Source organism: Pteropus vampyrus, unplaced genomic scaffold (assembly GCF_000151845.1).
Source record: "Pteropus vampyrus isolate Shadow unplaced genomic scaffold, Pvam_2.0 Scaffold69, whole genome shotgun sequence".
NCBI lineage: Eukaryota > Metazoa > Chordata > Mammalia > Chiroptera > Pteropodidae > Pteropus > Pteropus vampyrus.
In genome coordinates this window covers 3,935,931-3,943,775 of record NW_011888850.1, presented here as the reverse complement: position 1 = coordinate 3,943,775, position 7,845 = coordinate 3,935,931, and the positions used below count along the sequence as shown (strand labels likewise).

Here is a 7,845-nt window from a genome sequence, read left to right as displayed (position 1 = left end):
TTCTTGGCTCATATAACCTGAAATCCAGTGGTAGATTAGGTTTCTGGATTGATTGATATAATAGTTCAATTCATCAAGGACCTGTGTTCTTTCTGTCTTTGTTCTCTGCTATCAGTGGTGTCTACTTTATCTTCAGGTTGATTTTTCTCATATCTGTACTTCTAGTAGGATTTGGGATTATTCACTTTCCCCAGATGGAGTGTTATGGAATGGGGAATGACCAGCAAGGAATGCTAAACATCAAGGAATTCCGGGGAACTGCTCCCTCTGTTGAGACTTAGGAATGAACCACCATGAGTGTGCTTGGTGAATTTTACCATGTGAGCAAGGGTGCTTATTTAGAGACTACAGTATATCTAGTTTAAGGTCAGCAGTTCTCAACTGAAGCTGCGCATTGGAATCACTGGGGAGAGTAAAATGGAAAAATACTGATGCCCAAGTGCACTTGCCAGAGATTCTGATTCATTTGCCCAGGGCTGGAGCAAGTATTAGAATTTTGTGTGTGTACATGTGTCCCAGGCTTCTTTATTTAAGATCAGAGTAATGAGTGATGTGGGCATTAAAATCAAGAGCATCATCGAAATTCACCGGAATTGGCAACCAGTTCCCCCAAACTCCCTGCTCCCATAGTGTTCCCAATAATGACGAAGAACTTAATCCCAAAGCCCTGGTACCATCCTCAGGCTCCTCTGTCCCTGCTCTCCCCTTTTCTGCGAAGGGCAGGCACTTCAGTTTGAATGCACGGGAGAGCCCAGAGTGGTGACAGACAGAGAGAAAGGCTTCACCCTCAGGGAAAGGACCGAGGGGTACAGTGTAGTGAAGTGAGGGCCCGCATAGCCTGGGGTCCCAAAATGGGGCCCTGGCGCCAGAAGAAAGGATATTGGTTCCTCTGAGAAAGGAGGCCCAGAAGCGTCCAAATCCTCTCATGAATAGTCACTGCTCGATTGTTTGCCTTCCTGGCGACAGTTGCAGAAGCGCACTTGGAGCACATCTTTCTTAAGCCTGAGCCATTGGGCCATGTGGCTGACCTGCTACAAAGTGTGGGCTTTGGGCGCTGCAGGAACATGCTCTCCAGGTTGCCCCCCAACTCGGCCCTCCATCCCTGTTCGCTTTCTCTTTTGGGCCTGCACGATGGTCTCTGCTTCGCACTGTAGATTCGTCTCCTGTAGATTCTCGTCGTCAGCTTCTTGCACCTCCTTCTGCAGCGGGGCTGCTGTTTACCCGTGTTCTTCAAACTGAGCAGCAGCGCCTCAAAGCGGCAGACGGTCGTTTGGCTGAACACTTTCCCAAAGAGAACCCTCCAGGTGAGCCCCAGATCGCCTGGGTGTGCCCTGGGGTGATCCTCTTCTGCTTCAGGAGCTCGGCAGATTGCTCGAGGTCTTTTCTGCTGAGCTTCCATGTCCTCACTCGCCACCGCCTCGGGGTTTTTGCTCCGGGGTCTCCTTGTCCAGATCCACGGCCCCGGGCTGGGCAACGCGGGGCTCCGGGGAGGCCCCCTCAGAGTTGCCTTCCACTCCCGCTCCCACCTCGCCCTCGGGCTGAGAGGTCGCCAGGCCGCCTTGGGGCAGCATCCCCACTCCAACCTGGGGTCCACAGTAGGCCATTCCCCCGTAGAACTCACACGGCGGGGGACACAGAGGGATCCCCCACACCTCGGTGCTGGGGCCAAGCCCTGGCCGGATTTCTGACCTGCCGGAAAGGCCCTGGAAGCTCAGCCTGGTCTGAGGGTCAGCGCAGCCCCGCTCGGGCCCTTCTGGCCGGTCGCCTCCACCGCCCAGTGGGGCGAAAGGCAAAGTCGGAAGCCAGGTGTCCTGCCACCGGGAGGGACGGCGCCCCAAGCCCGGGGCCTGGTAAAAGGGATCTTAGAATTTTAAAAAATGCACTCCTTCCCTTCTAGCTCCCCAGCTCTTCCCTCGTCTGCCCCTGTCGCCTTTCACCTGTGTCACCGCACAGTCTCTTACTAGATTTGCCATTTCTTCCCTCCACTCTTTCTTTCACAAAGTTTCCAGATGAACTGTCTCGTAGTAAAGCTGTTATGTCAACCATTTTATTATCCCTTTGCTGAAAAATCTAAAATTCCTTATCCTGGCCTTCAAATGCCTCTCTAGCACAGTCCAAATCCACCCTTTTTGTCTTATCTCACACTTTACCCTTTCATTTACTCCATGCGTTAGTCAAATTGAATTAGTCACAGACACACTTTGTCATAAATACTTTGCCATTTTAACACCCTGCTTAAATTTACCTTTCCTACACAATATTTTCTGATAATTCAGCTGAAAGAAATAATTTTTTTCTCAAAGTGCCTGGGCACTTTAACTTGATTTATCTTGTAGCACGTACCTTGTTCCACTGTGCTATATGGTGATGTGTGTACATGACTTACCTCACGGGCTGACATCTTTGCATTGTCCTCTTTGCTTATATTTGAAGATAAATGAACTTTCCAGTTTCTTCTTATGAACTTTAGACGACTTCTGCATGTTTCTATGGTTCCAGACCCCTCGAAAGAGTTCAGTAGGAAGGGTTGGTGATGAAAATGCCTTATGTCTCAGCTGGCAGCTTGGTAATGTTTACTATTTTCTGATTAGTTCTAAAGTTACTATTTATTGAATGCCTGTTGTATGCCAGGCATACAAATGTAATCAGTACTTCCTACAACAATTATGTCATCTTCCTCTTTCAGATGAGTAAACTGGTACTCAGGGTGAGTAACCTGCCCAAGTTGCTTCATAAATTAACAGAGCTGAAATTCCAGACTTGCTCAAAGCCATATAGAACAGGGTTAAAGTGAAAAACAGAGATGGCTACATATCAGGCTACTGATATTTTTTCGGCTCATCCAGACCAGGTCAAGTTCCCTTCTGCTCATGCATCAATCTATTCTGACTCTATTCCCAGTTCTACCAGGAAAGGTACTTCTCATCCAAATGTACAATTAAATGAAGAAAAGCCAAATCTGTATTAGATACCTTGAATCCAGCCCAATCCAATCCTGCAGATGCCATCAGAAACCACTAGGATTTGATGATAGAGATTGAGAAGCATCAAAATGAGAGAATATGAGCTGTTAATGAGAGATGAAATTTCATGGGGTAAACAAAAATTGTATGAAAGCTCAGTTACTTTCTTGCTTCTTACATAGTCATATGAGGACATAGAAGTTGTACCTACACGACTCAAACTTTCATTTTCAAATGAACTTGAATTTGAATTTGTTACCTGGATATTCTCAAAATAACCAGATTTGCTTTTAGCCTTCAAGATGTTTATCTAACATTTTCACTTCCCATCCAGGGACAACCTTGCATAAAACTATGAACATCAGCTGAATGTTCACTTCCCATCCAGGGACAACCTTGCATAAAACTATGAACATCAGCTGAATAAATACAATTCCGCTCCTGTAGGTTTAGACCTAGAGAATTGAATTTAATGGGAATTTGACAACCTAGTTCTAAAGCTGTTACTAGAACAAGGTTATTATTTAGTTCGACAGAGAGGAGGACATCCATTTTTCTTACTCAAAGGTATCCCTGTACTATAAATTCCTATCCTAAGTCACTTTTGTGAAGGCCAAGTGTGAACATAAGAGATAATAGCAGCTGGGGAAGAGCCTCTTTTAAAACATTTGAGTGAGAACTATGGACATGATTTGATTTGACAGCCTAAAGGACATTAGGAGAGAGTTTTGGCCATCATATTTTTATGGTAGAGAAGAGCTGTAATTTTAATCCTCTTATAAGCTTTCATCTAGTTTCTAGATAATCTATAGAATGACTGTCATAGTTGAGGTCAGGACTGAGCCTTCCAGAGTCAGTACTGCTCTACACTAGAGGGACTTTTTTTTGTCTCTCAAGTAATAATACACAACTAGACACAGTGGCTATTCAGGTACCACAGAGACTTGTGATGAGATGTGAAACTAAAGATAAAGCATTTCCCAGAATCTCTAAAATACAGGAACCGCATTGTTTCCAGTGTGCTATGCCTTTTATTAGTGATACCTTTATTAGTCTCCATAACTGTTGGCTAATGAGTCCCAATTGGCACATATATAGAAAGGATATCAAATTGGTCATAAATGTGACTTTTACTCTAAGTCAGAGAAAAAATTATGTGATCAGAATAGTTTGCTGATATTCGAGGCTGACTAGGTTTTCAGTATTCAAATATCTTCTAATATTCTGTAGGCTTTACTTTTTTCTTTCCCAATTAGCCTGAGAATATAGGTTAGTGGCTAAATAATGTTACCACGAGGTATGTATGAAGTTTAAGTTCAATTCCTAGCACACTATGGCGTCACTGTAGAGCATCTTAAAGTCTTTTTATTTTTGTTTATTGATTTATAAAATTGGGAGATTTTTAATGTCTTGATCTCAAAAGAAGGCTGTGAAACTAAATTAAATTAGTAACCAATAAATATGGAAAGGCCCTGAGCAAATGGATAACAAGTTACTAAGTACATTTATTTACAACTATGTTTAAAGAATACTAGAATGTAAACGAGTACAAACCTTTTAGGAGGCATTCGGAAATACCTATTAAAATTCATAGTAATATTGGAGAAGGGGGAAGGTACTTTTACATTTCACTTTATACCAGTTTGCCGTCTTTATTCTGCAGGAGAATGTATTATATTATCATTTTTAATTAAATCATTTAAAATAAAGAATACACTCATTTTTGAAGAAGGAATGCTCTAAAGGGAAGTGAATGTTTGTCTTTATTTCTTAGACCAGTTGAAGACAACTCAGTTACGTAGTTCAGGCTTAATTTTTATTTTAGAATGGTAACATATTAATGGCTCAGTGTGCCATGATAAGACTATCATCTTCTGTTTTCTGAGCATAGGATATAGTAGCTTGAATGAAAATGCTTCTGGCCAGCCTTAAAGCACTTTCAAGAAATTGTCAAATGGCTGTGTCTTTCCATCTCAGATTTCTTCAAGTTGCATTCTACTAATGCCAGGGAGAACAAGAAGAAGAACCAGAGTAAAAAAAAAAAAAAAAAGACCTCCAAATCTTCGTTAATGAGGTGATAAGTTACCTTCCTAAAGCTTCTACTATTACAGGAATTATTGGAGAAAATCTTGAGGGACGAGAGAAAAGAAAAAAAAAAAAAGAAAAATTTAAAACCAACCCAAGAAAAAACCAGCCTTAGCAATATAGAAATAATAAAATATTTAAATCTCTGCTTCAATTTGTTCTCCGAAACTACTTTATGCTAGAAAATTCTGCCTTGAGTATACCAAAGGCCTAAATCATCTTTCAGTAGTGAGTACTGAATTAATTTCTCATACATAAAACTTTGTAACTTTTTCTATTTGAAAATAAGTATTTTTATACTCTCATCCAGTTATTTTGTATAATGCATTCAAATGCAAGGTAGATTTTTATTAAGCATATCATATATGAGAGTTCAGTTCTATTTCAGTTAAGTTTATGATTAACATACTTTCTTTGGTTAGTCAGTCGATCAGATAAGGCTCTGCTTTTATCTAACAAAGTGGACTCTACACCTAAGCTACTCTCTAAGAAAATATAATACTGACAATTATTGTTTGATTTTTAAAATATTCCAAACTCTTTTCTGAGCCTCTTGGCATACATACATAAAAAAAAAGATGTAGATTAATTTTTCTATTATCTGGAACTTGAAACAGATTGCTAATTTTCCATGTTCAGAAAATGCCACAATTAAATTTGTAATGAAAGGTTTTATCAAACCAAATAGAGAAACAAGGGAATAGATTTTGTAACACACAAGAACATTCAACAGAGAGAGATGAGCAAAGGTGCTAGCAGCATATGACAAAAAGAAAGTAAAGCTACTCCCTACAAGCATTTTAAAACTATAACAAAAACAAATCACTAAGGATTAACAAATAGTGCTGGTGTAGATTTTGTTCTGCTGTTAGTCAGCAAGAAGAAACATACTCAACATCTATGACAGACAGCTAGTCATTCCCTAATATCTATCCTCTTCTTCTAGGTTAATAGAGTTTTTAGCTGAGCATGAGACTGCCCTGAATCAATACTCCTCAGATCCCATTTGGGCTAGCATTGTCATATAACTAAGTTCTGGCCAATGAGATGTAAGTGGAACTGTCCTGTGGCAGCTCAAGAACTTGTCTGAGGAGAAGGATAGTACATGCCTTTTGTCACTCCTCTTTGACACTCCTCCATCTTCCTGCCTGGAACACAGAGGCTGCCTTCTTGGACAATGAAGTTAAAATCTCACATTTTGAAGGAACCTGAGAAAAAGAGCCAGGATCCCTGCAGAGAGAGCACCATACTTGCCCTGGACTGCCTGCCTGGACTTTTAAATTGAGAAGACTTAAAAACATTTATCCTGCTTAAGCCTCCATACTTGGGGCTTTCTGTCATTTCCAGTCAAACTTAATTCTAATGAATACAGCTTTAAGGTTCACTGAGCCCATGTTGGTAGCAAACCACTACCCATTTATAATCCAATTAAAAAGACACACTGTTTTGTTGTTGTTGTTGTTGATAACATAGATAAAAAGGCAAACAAACAAAAATAGACACCATAGTGAAAAACATTTTCTACAATACAGTTGAAATGTAAAATGAGGCCTGAGTTCTTATCCCAGTTGTAGTACTAATTTCTATTTTCTGCATAATGAAAAAATTAACATATAAATTATACTTGATACAAATTAGCACATTATTTGTTCTCAAGAGTGTGTGACTAGTCATTTTGTTGTGTTGATGTCATAGAGCATATTTACCTTTATTCATATAGATATAAAAATACTTTCATTTCAGACTTCTCGAATCAAATTGAGTGCTAGCCTAAAGCTGGCTGAAGAGGGAGCGGTTGCTGCTGCTAGATGAGTCTTCATAAACATTAAGAAAAATCAAACCTTCAATTCTTCCTCTTTCCTGCTACCCCCGCTTCCACTCCACACACACTCAGTAGATGATCTCACCTCTTCTCAGGGAAAATAGAAGCTTTCAGATGGGACGTCCCTCAACTTTCAATACTAGATTTCCAAACCCACCATGTCTACACATTCTGGCCTCCTTTTCTCATGTCATAATATAAGGGATGTCTCTCTTCCTACCCAAGGTCAGTGCTTTGAGTCCTAACACCTGCCTTCTCAGGAAACAAATGCTATAGATCATTACTTCTCTTGCCTGTATCTTAAATATTTTAAATATTTTCGCATCTGCGTTTTTCACATCTGCTTACAAACAAGCTTGTTTCACCCATTAAACTGTAAAATTTCCTGGCTGAGTCTCTTTCCTTCCCAGACAGTGTTTAGGTGAACACTGCCGATTCTTATCTTCATGATTTTCTTTTTCTGTGCTTTTATAACTGACCACAAGACTGAAATAGGTCTCCATATTTAATCAGGTTTCAGCCAAGTCTTTTGGACCAAGGAAACAGATGTTCTATCTTCCTTTAAGTGGTCATATATATCTGCTCCTGTCTCATTTATATGTTGATTTCTTGATTTAATTCTCAGAAGGGAATCTTATTTTCCTAATTTCCTTATTCCTGGAGAATACTTGACTGTGACTACAAAATATACAGTGTTAGTTTTTACAGTATTTTTCTAAATAAAAGAATTCCTCAGAATGAGTGTACATGCTTGCACTACACAGATAACAGCGGATTTTGTCTCCTAGCCTTGTAGTCTTCAAATTTCATATATAAAACTCACTGAGAAGTACACTGTTGAGTAGTTCCTCTGAAAAAAATGAATTTACTCCTAATAGACTTTATCGAAATAATTTGCATTTACATCAAGGGTTTACCATGATTTCCTATTTTATAAATTAGTATTTAGCTATTTACATGGAACCCACTGCTATG

General features: G+C 39.9%; 1 pseudogene; it reads right to left on the bottom strand.

Annotated features, from left to right (window-relative positions):
- Positions 1 to 728: 728 nt before the first annotated feature.
- LOC105293211 lies at positions 729 to 2,046 on the bottom strand (annotated as a pseudogene).
- Positions 2,047 to 7,845: the final 5,799 nt, after the last annotated feature.